The 18,985-nt window shown below is 38.6% G+C and overlaps 1 protein-coding gene across 3 annotated transcripts in view; it reads right to left on the reverse strand.

Annotated features, from left to right (window-relative positions):
* Positions 1–18,985, reverse strand: part of LOC111602404 (mucin-5AC) — a 32,832-nt gene that overhangs the window by 12,473 nt on the left and 1,374 nt on the right. Inside the window, exon 1 of one of the 3 annotated variants that reach the window (XM_023319429.2) lies at positions 1,438–1,491. The exons of 1 other annotated variant lie outside the window; for it this stretch is intronic. The gene's annotated coding sequence lies outside the window, so the exon portion shown is untranslated. Of the gene's footprint in view, positions 1–816; positions 892–1,437; positions 1,492–18,985 lie in introns of those variants that run through there. One more of the 3 variants, XM_023319428.2, reaches the window with a different exon arrangement.

Genomic DNA, 18,985 nt, shown 5'->3' on the forward strand with positions numbered 1-18,985 from the left:
ATAAAAATAAAAAATAAAATATTTCAAATGAACTAATACATTATGTTAAGGCTATTGAGAGAAGTGTCTCTTATTCGATACAAAATTAGTCTAACGATCATTCCAATACAATGCCAAAACGATTCAATTAGTGGGTGATCGTTGTGCCTGATAAGTTTGTAAGCCTTAAATTCCACTTGTGCATTTTCAGCTAATAACAAACAAAAACAAAACACTCAAATTGTTTGGAACTCAACAAAAAAGCGAAGAACATAGCAAAGAGACAATTATAAAATGTTTAATAGTGTCGCATCTAGTGCGAAGTTCTCATAGAAAAAGCTTTGAAACTCTCACTGATTGGCAGCAAATTTGTTCCACTTAATTCTTATTAGAGCCATTCATAATTTGCCGATTGGAATTGTGGAAGCTGTCAGAATGACAATTGCCTGCCGCAGTGTTAACAACAGCAACAACAATAGCTCGCTCCCTCTGTCACTCACACGCTAGCAGTCTCTATGTGGCGGCCCTCTTGAGGGTCAGTTTACTTATTGGAATTTGTTGTTATTGTAATTGTTGTTATTACTAGAACTTCACGTGCCACTTTTCAGTTTTTTTTATGTTATAAAGAATGTTTTTTTTTTCAGCATTATTGTGCACTGCACTTTTTTTTCATTTTATTTTTATGTGCCGTTATCGTTGAACAATTTGCACGTTGCCGTAAAAACAAATATAAGCACCCACAGATATCACAGAACACACACAAACAAATCGAGCCCGCATTAAAGTAAATTTAAAACAAAAAAATACAAAAAAAAGTGCTTAGAACTGCGTACTAACTGCGGCTAGCGGCGTGTTTGCTTTGGTCTTTTCTTTACTCTTCTTTTTGCGCTCTTGCCTTTGCTTTGTTTTCTGCTGCGGACTCTCTGCTTTGGCAGCAGCGTTGCGAGGCGGCGACGACGACGACGTTAACAAAACTGAAAACAAAAAACGCGCAAAATATGCACAGAACACGAATACAACACCAATACAATAGCGACGTATTCACACACACTCACACGCATGCACACATACAGGCAGGCAATAATAGTAGCAGGCAGGCAGGCAATAATAAAGCAACGGTAACTCTCTAATAATAGCGCCAGACAACCGCCGCACTCCACAACAGCAACAACAACTAGGCACGCAGCAATCCAGGCAAATTGCGCTCTCTCTCTATGTCTTCACTCTTTAAAGCTCTCGCACTTGCGCTCTACACACATTATTGCTATTGTTATGTTATTGTTGCTGGTTGCTGTTGCTCTTTGGGCTGCTGCTTCTGCTGCTGCTGTTTTATCTTATCAGCCATAAGAGCAATTGGCGCCGGCGCGGTTAAAGGAAGAACTGCAGCGCACCATGGACAGTTTGTTGTAGTTCTCGTTGTCGCTGTCGCCGCAGAAGATGTAGCTTTGTATTGTTTACCGTTTATGCCGTGCGCTATCTTCACTTGTCGCGCTAGCTGAGCAAACTGAATCGAGTAGCTGAGCGTTAAAGCCGCGTGCGTTGCATAAGAAGACAGGTGACGGTGGCGCTGTCGCTGCTACTACTGCTGATGCTTGCGCAAGCTTCTCATTCTGACTGCGACGCTGGCGACCTTCAGTGTTGCAACCAGCGTGGGTTACGCTCTAGGTGCGCTCCCGCTGCTGTTACTGTTGCTGGTGCAGAAAGCTCGTGCATGGGGGTTGAAAGTCTCAGGAGTGCCTTGGTACATGCGTGACCATTTTTATCGCGACATCTATTGATTGGCATTGACTAAGGAGGCCGCCTTTTGCCTCGCCTAGCCAAACACACACACGCACACACACACACATATATGACATCATCTTTAGTTTCAGCCATCTTCATTAATTGCCGCCACGCACCAATTTTCGAGTTGCTGCCCCCAAAGATGGGCATTGGCAAAAGGGGCGCGCCCAAAGACAAGCGATGTTCGATGTTCTACGTGTGTTTGACGTTTGACTGTCAGTCAAGTTAACAGCTAAATGGGCTTGGATTTCCGATTATTTAATTACGGCGTTGCCTACATTTAAACTCAAAGTCTAATAGCACTAAAAGCGAAGTGTGGGTGGGCAAACTACTTAAAGAGCCTAAACTGAAGTCCAATGTATCTATCGAGTGTTAATAGTCATCAAATAAAGCCATACAATGCATACAATAGAATGTTTGAGCTGATGGATGGTTTCTGTTTAGTTAAATATTTATCATCTTAATGATAGATAGATATAGATATAGATATAGATATAGATATAGATATAGATATAGATATAGATATAGATATAGATATAGATATAGATATAGATATAGATATAGATATAGATATAGATATAGATATAGATATAGATATAGATATAGATATAGATATAGATATAGATATAGATTAGATATAGATATAGATATAGATATAGATAGATATAGATATGATATTGATATAGATATAGATATGATATAGATATAGATATAGATAGATATAGATATAGATATAGATATAGATATAGATATAGATATAGATATAGATATAGATATATAGATATAGATATAGATATAGATATAGATATAGATATAGATATAGATATAGATATAGATATAGATATAGATATAGATATAGATATAGATATAGATATAGATATAGATATAGATATAGATATAGATATAGATATAGATATAGATATAGATTTAGATATAGATATAGATATAGATATAGATATAGATATAGATATAGATATAGATATAGATATAGATATAGATATAGATATAGATATAGATATAGATATAGATATAGATATAGATATAGATATAGATATAGATATAGATATAGATATAGATATAGATATAGATATAGATATAGATATAGATATAGATATAGATATAGATATAGATATAGATATAGATATAGATATAGATATAGATATAGATATAGATATAGATATAGATATAGATATAGATATAGATGGAATGTTTCTAGATAATCACAGCTCGATGATATGCCATTGCTTTCTTAAGACATTGGCTTTGCTATCAATTACTATTTATATTATGGTTATAGACATATCGTCTGAAAAAAGTAGTTCAAATTTGACAAATTTGAAGTGTTTTACAAGCCAGATAAAGCTTTAGGCCGTCCGCTTATAATTGGTGCGAGAGGCTCGTGGATAGGGAATGGGAATTTCTCGCGGCTTAGTCAGAAAAACGATAACTGATCGAGTCGATCGATAGCTCATCGAGTGCCTGCTGCTATTGTATCCAAAAACGATTCCTATCAAAATCACTTAATTCATGTTTAACTCACTTATTTACGCGTTCTCAGGGTTCAATTGTTTTTTAAAGAAACGAATAAAAAAACTGAAATACTTTGCCAACAGTTTTCGCTTATCGGTACCCCACTCGATAGTATAAACACCACGAAATTTCATAAAAAAATGTTGATGATCTTGATAATGGCGATAATAATGATATGGGCCTGCTCCAAGGGCCAGCCAACCCATCGGTCTTGCTGCCCCTCCTCCAGCGCCCGCTCTACACTTCTTGAAATGTAACACTCTAAGACAGCGAGAGAGGTTTAGAGCTAGATATGATATGTGGCTGTTAACTATATAGAGCATATATAATCGTGTTCAGTAGAGTTCAACTCTCGCTATAACATGAGATCCTCGAAACACTATATTATATAGATGAATGTACATAAAGGGGAATGATCGACTTCTCTTCTCTTTCCTCTTTGGCTTGTTTTACAACAAGTCAAGTTTCTGATGTAAGGGTATTCAGTGTTCGGCTAGACGTGGAGAGCCCTTCTTGCTTGTTTATCAAATGTGTTTACATTGTTATTTCGCCTGTCCTTGTCTTTTGCTGTGATATTGTGTACTTTGGCACGTTTTCTTCTGATAACCTCAACCTTAACATAGAACATTGAAAAGTGAGTCTTGAGTGCAACTGTGTGTGTGTGTGTGTGGGTGGCGTTGTGCTTTACGGCTAAGTTGTGTAAGTTTAATTAACAAGCTACGCAAAACCAAAAAAAGAGCGTTAACAAATTGCGTTGTCAAAACATTTCACCTGGCCAAAAAAATAAGGCAGACTTCTTAGCTGGGCAGTGCTCGACTAGAAAGTACCCTGCTGCTGCTGCCGTGGCTATATAGGCCTTTAATCAAGTACGATCTGCTTCGAGTGCTTTATGGTTCTATATCGATTCATATACCCCTTGTGCAACGATTAATGGGTACACAAAAAGAGTTGAGACGCATTGGCCAAGACTTGCGACTCGGTACGCGCGCTGCTGACCCCGTTTACGGAAATTCTTTTTTGCTTCTGCTGTTGTTGTTGTCTTTTTTCCATGCGCAACTTGAAAAAAAGTGGCACAAACTCATTCCAAAACAAAACACAAACACACAGACAGACAGAAAACAACAGCAACAACAGCAACAGCAACATTAACAAAAACAAGTTTCACGGCGGCAAATTCGACAATAAAACCATATGATCAGCGTAATAATAGTTATGATCATTGGCTCTCTTGTTCTTTGCGGTGTCTTGCCTGAGCTCTTGCTTTACCATAGGCGAAGAGAAGACAAAATATAGAAAGAAATTTCTACATTTCATGCAGCAGTCGCAGCATCCAAAGTTTTACCTTTTTCTTTCAATACCACGTGAATGCTGCCCAAATAGGGTATGCTCAAGTTGCTCAAATGCAACAGCTCTTCACTATCTCCCTCTCTTTCCCTCTGCTGTACGGCTTACTATAGCAGCCATGTCTAAATGCTCGCTTAACAATATTGTTATTGTTATTATTGTTGTCATTGTCATGATAATTGCGTACATCATGAGTGTGCCTATGATCACGATCATTGTCATTGCCGTTGTCATTGTCATTGTCATTGTCATTATGATTATCATTGCTGAAGCCATTGTCATTGTTATACAAGCCAGGGTATATTGGTTTCGCCACTTCACAGAAAACTTCATTCTAACACCTAAATCTAGCCTAAATATAGCTGAGGACACGCCTTGTTTGTAAGCTGAATATATATATATCATATAGATATATATCATATAGATATGCATACATCTTTTGGCTAGCTAACTGCTCCACATTGGAGGTAGCTGGCATTAGAGCTGGAGCAGTTAGCAGGGCGGCGTCTTTTACTTTAATTAGGCTTCAATCAATGTCAGCTGCAAATCTTGCGCCCTAGTAGCCCACAAGCCCACAAGATACAGCAAAGCGAACCAGCGAACCACCGAACCACGCCGTGCACCACTCCCCGACGCTGTTGACAGCCGCGTTGTCAGCCTTAATGACTGGCCTCCCAATGCACTGCAGCACAATAGCAAAAAAATGGTATATATATGTGTATACACATTATATACATGTCTACATATAAGCAATAACAACAACAACATCCGAGAATTGGGTCAATTGCAGGCGAGACCTCAGCTACAGAGCCACCTCTCGACCCCCGCAGAAAACTTTGCGTTGCGTCTCAGATTCAATTACGGCCAAGCAAAGCTATGTGCATGGAATATTTATATGCGATAGACAGCTTAAATATATATATAGGGTATATATACACATATCGTTATATCTTAACGTTATCAGGGCGCGCCTTAAGTGGCCCTATCAATGCACTTGGCTCAATTGATCCAGCTGCAACTTGGACTTTCGTTGATAATGCCCCAAAGCCGGATCGCTTTCCTATGTTTCCATTGTTTGACGTGCAGTCGGCTTTCAAGTGCTGCGAATGAGTGGGCAGAGACAGGGGCATGGCCAGGGCGGGGGTTACGTTGTGAATAAATATCTATTCTACATGCATTCAATTTCATTGCAATCGAATGGGAATTTTAATATGAATTAATGGCAATTTTTATACGAGTTAATTAAAGAAATTTCGAATCGAATCGAGCAACTAGATAGGTTTTCTTTTTGAGAGAGCAATAGAGATAGAGAGAGAGAGAGAGAGAGAGAGACAAAGCAATCAATATGTCCATTGAGGCTTAACTGACTTCAGATGTCTTTGGAAAAGTAGACTCTGTTCTTCTCTGTTATTTTTTGGAACAGAATTTTGACATTTACATTCGTTTTGCAAGATTCAACCTTAAAGGGAATACCCATAATGCTGGCTCATAATTGATCAATTTTACCTAAAATTCAGCTAAAATTCTAGCATAGGGACGGCTTAGAAGTTATTGAAGCTGTCTAAAGTCGCGTTAAGTTGAGCGCAGAAAAGTCTATAGTTTTTCTGATCTGATCTGAACCTGCTAGCACAGTTAACAAGCAATCAAAATATAGGTATTATTTTTCAACTAATTAAATTTCTCTACAAATTATAGAGCATATTTTATATATCTTCATTGAAATCAACTTGTCATTTTTATTTGCCATTAAATGAAATACGCAACATGTATTTTCATCTCTTTCTCTCTCCCTCTCTATCTCTCTCTGTCTATGGCTTACTCTCTTTCCCTTTGTGCCATTGTAAGTAAAATTCATGTTAAGTTTTCTAAAGAATTTACGTTAATGTCTTATTTGCCAACATAGGAATAACTGTTTGGGCACTTCTTCGCTTCTGTCTTTATCTCTCGCTCACTCTCTCTCTGTCTCTGTCTCTCTATCTGTTCGCAAGTTGAGTCTGCGATAAAGTTATCTTAAAAATCTACGTAAAAGTCTTGTTTACATTGTATGAATAAATGCTGAGCCATTTCCAAGAAATATTGCTTTCTCTCTCGCTCTGCATTTGCTGCGTTTTCGATTTCATTTCAATTCAACTTTTTTCTCTCCTTTTTTCTCCAGGTATGCGAATCGTAGGCTTTTATACAAGTTGTCATGTGATCGTATGATTGATCAAAACAATTGCAATTGAAAAGTTGATCTGCGTCCCTCCTCTATCAGTCTCACTCTCACGCATCTCTCTCTCTCTCTCTCTCTGTCTGTCTCTTTCGGCATTGCTAAGTCTGTCCCATTGGCGAAACGCTGCACAGCTGCAAGTGTCGAATGCTGAATTCCGAATTCCGTATGCCAAATATGTCGCCCAATAATCGCAACCTGGGGCAACCTGTCACAGACTCCCAAAAAAAAAAAACAAAACAAGCTGCCAGCTGGGTGAGGGGCAAGAAGCTGTTGCTGTTGCTGTTGCTGTTGCTGTTGCTGTTGCAGTCGCTTGTTGCTTGTTGCTGTTGCTGGTGTTGCAATTGCAGCACTACACACACATCAATTGCTGCGCCGTTCAAGTGGCGCTCATAAATTTGTTAGAGCGCGCACATTTTCCACATTGCAATGTGCCACAACAACAACAGCAGCAACAACAGCAGCAACAACAACAACAACAATGCCAAGCAAGCAGCAGCAACAAGGTGCCGGTTTTTGCAGCAGCAGCCCAAACAGCTTACCAATGGAAGAAAGTGAAGAGCAATGAAAATGTTGTCGTTGTTGCAACTGTTGCTGCTGCAGTTGCTGTTGCTGCAGCAACTTTTGCTTTGTAGAGGCTTTCTTATGCACTTACTTGGATAACAACTGGATCGCATTTCATTTGAAAAGACGTTTAGCGGCGTGGAGAGGCTTAATTGCAAGTGGCAAACCTGAAACTGGGCAGCGCCAACGCAAACAGCACAGCCAAAGATACAAGCAGCAAGCCGCCAGATACAAAAGTATCTGTGAGATGCGACTGCCGCTGCTGCTGCTGCTGCTACTGCTGGGCTTGCCAAACAACCTTGACATGCGCAGCTAAACTAATGACAGGAAATCGTCGACAAGTGCCGCGCGCATCCAAACCATTCCAATCCAATCCAAGCCAAGCCAAGCCAAACCAAACCGATCCAATCCAATCCAAGCCATAATCCAATCCAAGCCAAGTAACATACCCACACACAGATGTGCAACACTTGGGCTCGTTATATGGCTCTTAACTTGGCTCTGGCTTTAGCTTTTAATTACAATTGCGAGTGTTTCAATGCGCATTCGGTTGCTCGCTCGCTCGCGTTTAACCGGTTGCTGGCTAAACAATTGCCGCCCAATTGTATCTCAAATAAGTAGGATTGCTCCAGTTGGGTGTGCATGGCTGGCAGATACCCAGATACCCAATGATGCCCAAGGCCCAAATGGAATAGTGATGCGAAAGCGAAAGCTGAGATAAATCGAACTGATCGAAGTGTCTAACTCAGTTTTCTAAAAGCGCATAGAGTGACGGACTAACAGTTAGACAATCATAGAAACATTGCTAGATCGAGATAGATAGAGAATTACCTGTAGATATACATATATATATTTCAAGACTTCAGCTATAATAGACAGAGGAATGGATAGTTAGACGGACGAATGGACAGATGGACTGGCCCAGCTCGACTTGGCTGTGAATTCTGATAAGTATCAAGCCTCATAGACAGGCAGATAGACGGAAAGGAAGGACGAACGAATAAACATATAGAATGACGGACGGACGAACAGGCACATGGATGGATGAATATATGGACAGATGAACGGATGAACGGATAAACGGACGGATGGACGGACGAACAGAAGGACGGAAGGACGAACGGACGGACAGATAGACTAACAGCTAGCCAAACGAAAGGACAGACGGACAGAGTCGCACTGAGTCGGATGTGCTCAACTCCTATAGACGGACAGACAGACTGACTGCTAGACGGACGGAAGGACAGACGGACAGACAGTCGCACTGAGTCGGATGTGCTCAACTCCTATAGCTGGATCTCGAGCCATAGAGACACACAACTGGGTTATCCAGAAAATGCCTTCTCCTCCTGCTACATTGGAGTCTACTCAATATACCCTGAAAATTCGAGCATTGGGTATTAGAAAAGTATGTGTATCTGTATCTGGGACTGCATCTACAGCTGGGCATATCAAAAATGTGCAGACAAAAACGCTGAAAAGAAATATGTGGCTACATTTTTGTCCAATTGTCCATTTGGTCAAATTTTTTGTTTTTGGGTGGTTTCCATTGCACCAAAATGTGGCTCACCTTGGCTTTAGAGTCGGCTCAAAATGAATTTCTGCTGCATTTTGGTTTTGGTTTGGTTTGCCTGAGACTGGCCGAACGTGTGTGTGTGTGTGTGTGTGTGTGTGTGTGTTGCGTGTGTATTGGTGTGGGTGTGGCTATAGCCACAACTTCATCAATGAATGGAAACAAATGAATGAGAATGGGCCAGCCAGGTGGCTGAAGCTGATTGCATACCAAACATCAATTAGTATTCATATTCTATTAACAATTTAGGTTGATTAACCCGACCCAGTGTCGGGCAGTGTTGAACAATGCCGTCATAATCAATTTTGGGCTGACCCCTTGGCCAACTCGCAGCGAACTAAAGCCGCGAGCAGCTTAAAGAATTCAAGCTGAGGCTGAGCTCACTTAACCTTAGCCAACATCACCCAACCTCACCTAACCTTACGTTAGTCAACACTAGACTCATATATACATATTTGTATATATAACTCCAGCTAACCTTAGCTGTATCATACATAAGTATGGTAGCAAAGCTTCATGAATGTTTTACGTGGAAGACGAGAGACTTACGACTTCAGTTGCTTCTTCTACTTCATTTGTTAAGAGTAGAAAATGCTAGTTATGCTATATAAAATATACTGGCATATACAGTATGTACTACTCTTAACAAACTACGGCTGTATAGTCATCAATCATTTGGAAGCCCTTTGAGATCTGTTAGAACTGAGTAGATGCTGACAACTGAACCTTTTTAAGGCACATTTAGTTCAGCTTAGTGCTCAAATGGAGCTTATATATTATATATCATATATATATATATATATATATATATATATATATATCAGATACGAAACTTAAATATATATATATATATATATATATATATATTTAAATTTGAATTTGTTCACGTCAATCAATTGGAATTCTTTTATGTCCCTCTCTCTCTCTCTCCTGCTCCCTCTCCCTCTCTCTCTCGCCTTCATATAAATGTTTATATATTTGTTATTTCTTATATATTGATATACCTCGGGACTGCGATAAACAAATATTTGAGCAGTTTGTGATTTGAACGGAACCGTAAGAAATGCATCCGAGGGCTGCGGTCTGCTGACCCTGTTGTATCGGTTACCAAAGTAAACCTGACAGCAGCAACACTCGATACTGGACAGGTGTTGTTGTAGCCGAGTGTCAGCTTTCCAGCTCGGACTCGCCTGAAGAAACTCAGCTGCCATTGCATGGGCCAAAAAGTCAATGACTGGACACGGATTTTGGTAATTCGCAATTGCAAATTAAGTATACGTCGATTGGAATGTGTTGTTGGTGTGTGAGCGAGACAGTAGCAGGGGTGGGGGAGGGGGAGAGGCGAGAGAGAGTTGGATTCATGGCAAATTGTACAGGTGACAGCTGGTGCTGGCTCGACCTTGGATTTGGAATTGCAATTGGAATTGGAACCTGACAAGGTGCTAAATGCTAACTAGAAAAACCAGCAAGGCATAGCGAGGCGATGAAGAACGACAACATTGTTGCCGGAGAAAGTAGTCGGGGTTAGAGTCGAGAAACGAGTTGGGCCGGCAAGAAAAAGTAAAATTATTTTAGGACATGCTGCCGAAAAATGTATGTCACCTGCAGCTGTCCCAGGCGCGGACCCAACAGCCGCAAACGCAAAAGCAAAAACAAAGACAAGCAAATACAAACAGCTGCGACAACAACTACGAGAGTTGCAACAACGCGAGTTTTACTTTCTGCTGCCCCAAAATCGAGTATCCAGTATTCAGTACTGGCCAAACAAGTCTCCCTTTCTCCAGCTCCCCTACTCTGCCTCTCGCTCTCGCTCTCGCTCTGTCTCTATCTCTGTTTGGCTGTGCTGTGTCCAGTGCGTGTTGCATGTTCGCCAAGCAGGAAGCACTTGCAACACGCAAGCCAAGCCAAGCCGTATGATTTTAGCCGTTTGGCCATTTGGCTAATGGAATTCGCTAGTCTCTCCCAACTCCCAGCTCCCAGCTCCCAGCTCGCCTAACTAACTTATATAAATCTGCAGCTAAGCCTCTTATAACTCAGCCATGTCACGTCTATGTACATCGTATCGTATCGTATCGTATCGTTTCGTCGCATATCGTATTGTTGCCTCTTCCCAGCAGTCGCATTATACAATAGAGGCGCGTCTTAAGAGTATTTTACGCACGTCTTCAGCTGGGCCTTGCCCAACATCTCGCAGCCTCAACCTCACAGACACTGGGGCATATGAAATATATAATAACAAATTGTCAAGTCTACTTCTCTATAACAAGGAAGTTATTTCCCCCAGTATTCGGAGGCTCTGTTTATGTAGCCATAACAATTTGTTTATCTTTATATAATGCAAGGCTCGATGTGGGCTAAAATTGTTTACAATTTCACTTTAGCTTTATTGGGCACAGCTTCTGAGAATTGCTAAGTGGCTGTCGAATCGTTCTGTTTACCCAGTTTACCTTGATTAACCCATTCGTATATAGCCCAACCAAGTCACGTAGCTGCGATTTGGAATATTTTTGGCGCTTGCGCAATATCTGTGCAATATCTGCTTCTTCTTCTTCTTTTTTATATATTTTAAGTGCATGTATTGGAGATGTTTACGAATAGGAATTATCGCTGGATATATATAGAGTGGTCTAGCTGCAACTGATATAATCTGTGGTATTTTTCTTGACCTAGACACAATTTGCTTTAAGATTTCATAGCTGTAGACGAGAATATAGTATATAGACTCTGTCTTATACTTATCTATATCGGAGCACTAATAGGGTCTGTGACAATTCCACAAGCTCTGTTCGCTCTGTTTTGCTGAGCCAGTTTCCTGGCCAATTGGCGAACCTGGACACGTTTTCAAATGGTATTATACAACTAGATCGCTGTGTTTGGGCTATATCTTTGGAATCGGACGTGAACTCGGACGCAGGCTTGGACTCTGAGTCTCTGAATCGTCGCTGTATTTCACGCACGTCTCTGAGTGGCCCTTGCCCAACATTTGGTTAGCTCTGACCCATTTGCCTCAATGCGAATGCCGCTCACATTTCAGCTACGCTTTTCTTTTCGCCTTCTTCTTCTTCTTCTTCGCTTGCTTCCCCTGCTTCTTGCTTGTGCTTCTCTGTTCGTGTTCCAGCAGCTCTCAGCCCGATTTCAATGTCAGCGACATTGGTGACACTGAAGTCAACTGGAATTGTTAGCTTTAGGTTTTTTCTTTTTTTTTTGGCATTTTTTTGTTTTTCATTTCGTTCATATATCAATTTTTTGTCGTGTGTGGCGCGTGTTTTGCTTTTTCAACAAGATCCAACCAGAATTTACACACAAAATTTATGTAAAAATATTTCTTTCTGTTTTGGCTTATTTACATACGCAGAGAGTCACAGCAAATGGGAGGTGTTTGATTTGTTTGCTTTTTCTCGTTTTCAAACTCATTTTATACACCTTTGGCTGTTTTCAGGTTCAAAGCAATTAAGTAATAATACAAATCAAATGGCGGACAAAGCAGAAAACACACAGAAACCACAAAGCGGACCAAAAGCAAAAATTATGCAAGCGACAAAACAAAAGAAATCAACGAACCGAGCAGCAAACACAACTAAAAAATAAAGTAAAAAATTTTACAAAACACAAAAAAAAACGGCTGAAAAACGAAGCATAAGAAATCCCTAGCAGAGGGCATAGCTCAGCTGGAGTGCTGCTTAAATGGCACCTGAATGGGCTGCTTAGCGTCAAGTCGGTGAGTTTAAGAGCGTTTACGCTCAAATGGATGGCCAAACGGCCAGGCAGTGTTGAAAAACGTCTTCGACACTTCATCACTTACAACTGTTCGAGACCAGGCTAAAGGCAGCGGAACTTTACTGTGGGAAAACTAAATTTATTAAGCTATAATATAGAAACAGTGTTGAAAAACTTCTGCAGCTGGGCTTATCTATGGGAAGAAAAAGTTATTAGCACTAATCATATGAAAACAGTGTTGGCAAAGCGTTAGATAGGTAAAACTCTCTACAGAAGGAACGTAGTGTTAGCAATAATAATATAGGAGCAGTGTGGAAAAACGTCTTAAGCACTTCAAGGCAAATTCATTATCAAATGTAATTGAAATACTGTGAAAAACCTTGACAATGCATAAATAAATACAACAATAATACATAAATGCAGTTGACATTATCTTCAGCACTGTTGACAGTATGAAGAACAGTGCTGCATAACGTTTGAACGTCCTCAGGCAACTGTAAACGAACAAGTGTTAGGCAATGAAACTTTTCTCATATGGTCGTTGTCACATAGCTAAACATTATTTTTTCTTCTGTGAAAGGCAAATTTGTCTGCACTTCAATGACAATAGTGTTGAAAAACATTTGGAATCAATATGTGTAAGTATTGGAAGAGTTGTCTATAGAAAGAAATATTTGTATGTTGTTAAGAACATCGTTTAAACACGCTTAACTATTGGAGAGTTAAAATATTGCAACGGAAAATTTACTTCACAAATTAAGTAGTGTTGTATAACGTTCAAGTTTTTAAATAAAGAATAACCCATTTAAAGTGAAATTAAAAATATCACAGAATTGTTAATTGAATGTGATCAAGAAATAAATAATAAAACGACTCAATTCCGAGTTAACTCACTAGAGCTAAGCAAATACGTTGTTGACTTAGTTCAAGTAGAGCTAAGAGATGATGCTGCTATATGATACCTGGCCCTATTGCTGTGCTCAGTTCCTCTCTCTTTCCTAATTATGTATTTATATTTCTTCATTTTCTGTTAGTTTTCATCATTCCGTTTCACATGGCATCCTCAAACGTTTGAGGAGGACCCAGCTAACGTCGGGGGCAACCTCTACAAGTTTGATCACGTCTTGTTTATGAATTACTTGAAGTGTTTCATAACAATTTGATAGATATATGTGACAAAAGCAGTAAGAGGTGCGAACAAGTCAGGTGGCTATGGTCAGTTATATCATTCGTACTATCAACTTGTGATGGAATGAACTGCATTAAGATATAAGTAGAGCCAGAGTTAGTTTGAATAGAAAAGTGTTTTTCCTGGGCAGTTGGTGCCGGAAAATCGAAATCGGTGCGTTTTCACGCTTTCCAACGAAGCTGCAATTGAAAATAAAATTAGAAATAACATAAAAAGCGAAATGTGAAAATGGAAATGAAAAGAAATTCAAAAATGAAAATCTATTCAATTGAGTTGAAGGTGGAGCTGGAGCTGGAGCTGGAGTTGGAGTGGCGATTCGATTAGTTAATTGGCAGGGCAGGGCAGAGAAAAAGAGAGATAGAGAGAGGGCGTGACCTGCTCTCAAATATTGTTGACATGAAAAGCTGCGAAGCGTTACCAAAGCGTGGGAGGAGGCGCAGGGGCAGACAATTTAGACCGGTTTGTCACAAAGTGCGATTGCTGAGTGTTGGTAAACACGTTTTTAAATGGCGCGCGCCCTTGTCAAGGTCAGACTGTGAGCTCTGCTCTAACAATTGCTGCTCTTCTTGCTCTTGTGCTTCAACTGTTAATAAGTAACTCCTACATATCTACATTTCCATATATATTTTTCTCTAATAAAGACGCAATCCGCAAATCGCAAATCGCAAATCAGCGATCAGATTCGAGCCGCTTTTATCATAATTAACTTGGCGCATAACTTGGACGAGTTCAACGACTCCGCATGACAATTGCCCATTGTTGTTGTTGGCTGTTGGCTGTTGGCTGTTGGCTGTTGCTTGGCTGTTGGCTTTTAGCTTTTAGCTGTTACTTTTAGTGCGCCCAGTTGGCCGGCTCCAATTAAAAACACGTTAATTTGTCGACTTTTGTTGGGGAAGCTACATGCACAGAATTCAATTTGCCGAGCCGTGATTAATGGCAGCATCGGCGGGCTGCCGACAGCGGACAGCGGACAGCGGACAGTGGGACATTGGACAGTGGTACAAGCCGCGCTCATCGAACTTCCAAGTAATTGCTTGACTTTGTCGGCAATCAATTTTTGTAACGTTTTGACCATTTGCTTTTGGCCAACAGAAAAATAATAATAAAATAAAAAACAAAAATAAAAATATATGAAATAAACTGTTTGTTTCTCTGATTCTTTTGCCTTTGTAATTGCTTAGCACAGGCGCAGCCATGTTTAATGAGCGACAAGCCAAAAAGCATAGCTAAATACACTGAGACAAATCGTCGAGTGCTAAGTGTAGCTGCAACTGAAACTTCCTCTGATTTGTATTTGATCTTAAGTTTTGTTTATTAATTTGACTTTATTTTATTTCATTAAATATTTGATTTGTTATTAGATATTCAAATTTATTTTTATTAATTTTTTAATTAGTTTTATAACAATTATTTAATAATTAATTGATCAATTAATAATTTTTATTCGCTATTAAATTTAATCATAAAAAATTAACCAAATTAAATTCTCTGAAACATATTTAAACATTGTATTAATCAGTTCAAACAATAAAATTTATTTTTATTGTATTTTTTACTTTTTGATATATGTCAACAAATGAATAATCTGCTAAATATTTTGAAATATTTTTTAACATATAATATTAATAATTAATTTTTATATATTTTTTTCTAAATATGAATAAAAACTTCTAAAATAAAAAATTTATTTTATATTATATATTTATATATTTTTCTATTTTTTTTATATATTTTTTTTACCAATATTATTTTAGCGTATTATTTATTTAATATCAATAATTTATTAATTTTAAAATTTGTTCTATAATTTTTTAATATTATTTTTCATATTCATGTATAAATGTATATAATTAATTATTTATGGCATACAAATAACTAATTGATTTATTTAGTTAATTTTTATTGTTCTATATTATTTTTGTAAGCTTTATTTCATGAGCTGCAGACAATAAGAACTCGTCGAATCATATGCATAGCCATTCTTACACAACTGCACGCTCAATTTTGTGCAGTGCATGCGTCAGCTATGGCTATGACTATGGCATCTGATTATGAGCAGCTCCAAGCGCCAAGTTCGAAGCGCTCTCAACTGCCAGTAGCTACGGTTCTAGTCACAGTCAGTCAGTCAGTCAGCGAACTCACACTCACACTCACACACACACACACACACACACAGGCACTGTCACACACACCCTGTGTAAGTGGCAGCTATGCATGATTCTAATTATTCTGTTTGGTATAAAGCTGGCTCCGAGACAATGCAGAAGCATAGTCAAAGAACCGGAGAGCAATCGGAGCCATCGTCACCGCCATGGGGTTCCATTGTTTGTATGATGGCAGCAGCTGGAGCGAGAGGGCAGATAGTACAAGAAGAGAAAGAACGAGAAGTTCAAGTACCCTGAAGAACATTAAGCAAGATCTGAAGCGTACCCACACACGACCCTCCATACGGTATATGTACCCTGTATATGCACAGATGAATAAAGGAAGTGAATGTGAAGAAAGTGGAGACAAGGCCAGCAATAGAATATATTATGCAATGGCTCTTAGACATCCGATAGCTGGGAACTGCTGTGTAATCAATCAAAAAAGCAAGAAACAAAAACCGAAAACCAGAAGAAAACCAGAAACAATTGCAAAAGGAAATAAACACGGCAAAGTTGATATGAACCGATTTAATGAATGTTACCTTAGAGAGTGTATATCAAATGTTTAAACAGACTGTTAATTCCAATTGGTGATCAGGTTAAGCCACAAGCTGCGAGCAGCGAGCAGCGAGCTGCGAGCCGAAAGCCACAAGCCATAATGAACGGCGATCATTGTAAAAGTTATCGATAAACAATGCCAAATGAGTCAGGGCCAACAAAAAGTGATTTGAGACAAGTGCATTGTACTTCCACATCCATATATATATATATATATATATATATATATATATATATGCATAGTATATATGTCTGTATATGGAAGGAAAAGTCAATCAATTAGCGGATAAACGCCAATTGAAGTGAGGGAATGCGTGCGAAATCAGTGAAAAATCACACACACACACACAAACACACATGCACACACTCACTGAGACCCCAAGCCACACAAATTAGAAAGGTCTCCCAGATCTGGATGATGGTTTCTGTTGGAAGGGCAACAGATCGGGGCGAGATCTGTTTAAATGAAAGTGAGTGGAACGTGAATGGAAATGTACCTGGTGGGCAATCAGAATGTGCTCAATAGAAGAGTAGATAAACAGACACACACACACACAGACACACACACACACATGGCCAGAAACTGGGCTGGCAAAGCCCTGTCAATTGTCTGGGAACAATGCCAGAGCAGTTCAAGGCTTAGCTCTCCATGAGACACACACATACACACACATATATACATATGCTATAAACTTATTCTTTTTATATTCTTTTTAAGCTTCTGACAGCTGCTGCTGACACTTTTCAAAATAGGGGTTGGGGTTGGGGTTGTCCGGAGCTTAAACAGCAATTTCTATATATTTTTGCGTCGTTTACTTCGAGTTCATATACCTTGAGAACCGAAGCATCTTGTTATTGAAAACAATCAAAAACGTAAAAAAATATAAAAATAAAAAATAAACGGAAAAAGAAAACAAAAACATTTGAAGCGCTTTTGCGTGCGATGCAAATGTACAAAACTCAATAAACTGGAAAACCAGTTTATCACTCGCTCTTTTTGTCGCTGTCCAGTGAAATGCTAAGCTTAACAAAAGTTGCCAAAAAATAAAATTAAAAAAAATATATATAAAAAAAACAATAAAGAAGATTTGTCTGAGCTGAAAATTAAATACCCTAGCCTATAGAGTCGCTAGAAATATGCGGAGTAGCTAAGAGTATGAAATGTGTGTGAAAAACAAGAAATCCATCCAACTATATATATTCACATCTATCTATATCTACCTTAATCTATACATTTCTATGTATATATATATATATATATCTATCTGTATTTATCTATATTTATCAATTTCTATCTTTAGCTACCCACATCTATCTATAACTGTCTGTATCTATCTATATCTATCCATATCTATAAATTTGTATCTGTATCGATATATAGATCTATATATGCATATATAGTGATATAGCTAGCTGATATTCCTTAACTAATTATATTGGTCGTTAAACATAGTTTAAAGTGTGCTGAGTCCAGGTGTTTGCTTAAAGTTGTCTTTAACAGAACAAACCCAAATACTATATCCGACACATAAGATACCTTTGAGACGGTCAAAAGTTGACAGTTTATTAAAGATAGAACTCCATTTCTATCAAATAGTGCCTATCAAACTGATCCTGAGTGATATCTGTATATATGTATATATATAACTGTTCTATGTGTAGTTGATCAAATTTAGATATATATACAGTGCACAATTTTTGATCTACATATATGGATCATATATATATATATATATTTATATATATATGCAGATATAAAGTGATCTACATTTCGTCGACAAAATGTGTATATATAATTCCCTTGGCAAGAGTTTTCAATTAGTAAAAGAAAACAGAGAAGAGATTTCATAGCGATCCAAGTTCCAAGCTCCAAGTTTTCAATTCTCAATGATCATTGTGCATGATCATTATTACGATTGTCATCATTGACATGATTATGATGATGATCATTATTGTTTGTCGGCGCGTTATTTATTTTTAACTGTTTTGCGTTGCGTTTGATTTTTATATGAGATTCAATTAAAAAAACTTTTCAGCAGCAATTTTATAAAATTTAAACAGCTCAAGAGGCAGAGCAGCGAGAGGAGCAGGAGGAGGGAGGGAGGGGTGGGGGTGGCGATGGTGGTGCGGGTAAGGTAGGTAATGGCTCTCCATCTTTAACCAGTTTGTCTGTTAATCAATTTTCGCAACAAATTTTTGCACTTGCCGTTTTGGCACTAAAACTTGTTGACTTCACGGCAGCAACAACAACAACAACAACAACAACAAGAGTCGAGATAGGCAATGTATGTTTGTATCTTGGTATCTATGTATCTCAGCATCCATATGTCCGCACATCCGCATCGATGTGTTATCTGTGGCGCTAGTTTTCGGTTCGCTACAAATTACTTAAT

This window comes from Drosophila hydei, unplaced genomic scaffold (assembly GCF_003285905.1).
Source record: "Drosophila hydei strain 15085-1641.00,03,60 unplaced genomic scaffold, DhydRS2 tig00000333-arrow-arrow-pilon, whole genome shotgun sequence".
NCBI classification, from domain to species: domain Eukaryota; kingdom Metazoa; phylum Arthropoda; class Insecta; order Diptera; family Drosophilidae; genus Drosophila; species Drosophila hydei.